The following is a 1,236-nucleotide window of genomic DNA, read 5'->3' as shown; positions in this document are numbered from 1 at the left end:
AGCTGTCCTTTGCGGAACACCTGCATCTGCTTGGAGTTTCTGTGTCCCCCTCATCTTACTCCCCCAGTTCTTGACATAGTGTTCTCATCCCAACATGACAAAGGAAGGAGCTGAGGACTGGCCAGAAGCTCAGCGCTCAGCACCTGGTAGGCTCCAGCTCTCTGTGATTTGGGATCAGGCTCTCCTCCCCTGCAGCCCACATTGTCTTTTCCCCCTAAAGGCACCCAGGGCCTGGGTCGCAGGCGAGCGCACACAAGTGCTGCCCCTCCTGCAGCACTGCAGCTGAGACCAGGGCAGGGACCCCAGCCCACCAGGGTGGTCTGTGCTCTGTGACAGGAAAGGTCCCCCAAGTGCCTTAGCCTTCCCTCTCGTGGGCCCTGGTTGGCTTTCCAAGCAGCATCGGACCCCAGGGGGTCTGGTCCCTTATGGTCAGGGAGGGAGGAGGACCGGTAGAAGTGTGCGTTCGGTCTATGGGCAGGCACACCTCTGCTTTTCTGTACCGAGATTACTCCTCCTGGAACCTTCTCCAGAGGGGTGAGAGTGAGAACTAGAGGAGACAGCAGTTCTCTACCTTGACGTGCAGACCCTTCGAGAGACTGATGGAAGCAATGGACAGACTCTCCATAAAAGGGCACACACACACACACACACGCGCAACACACAATCTTGCACATAGTTCCCCGGTTCACGTACCAACCCCCACCACCAGCACCTGCCACCCGGCAGGCCAAGCGTCAAAGGACTGTAATCAGCAGAGAAGCTGGCTATAAATGCAGATTCCAGGCCCCACCGCGGATATTCTCGCTCAGTGGGCCAGGGGCGAGGTCCAGGAGTCTGCGTTTTTAACCAGCGCCTCAGGTGAGGGGCGGATGCTCTGGGGAGCCCACCTGGACAAACCCGACTCTGGCACTGAGAGACCCCCACCCCGCCATGCGGCAAACTTTCCCCATCTGGCCGGGACATGGGCCGCCACCCTTCACCTCCCGCGGCCCTCACACTCGCGTGCGGTCGTGGAAGCATCTGGGGAACCTGGTGGGGACCGCCAGCGAGGGCCTCTGGGGCCTGCCCACGCCGGTCGCCACCTCGCCACGGCCCCGGGAGGCGCAGCGCGGCGGCCGGCAGGGGGCGCCCAGCAGCCCCGGCCCGGCGCGGGGGGCGGGAAAGAGGAGGGAGGGGACGGCCGCGGAGGGGAGGGAAGAAAGGAGCGAGCGCGCGGCGGCGGCGGCGCGGAGCCCG

This window comes from Equus quagga, chromosome 11, assembly GCF_021613505.1.
Source record: "Equus quagga isolate Etosha38 chromosome 11, UCLA_HA_Equagga_1.0, whole genome shotgun sequence".
Lineage (NCBI taxonomy): Eukaryota > Metazoa > Chordata > Mammalia > Perissodactyla > Equidae > Equus > Equus quagga.
This window is presented reverse-complemented; position numbering follows the sequence as displayed.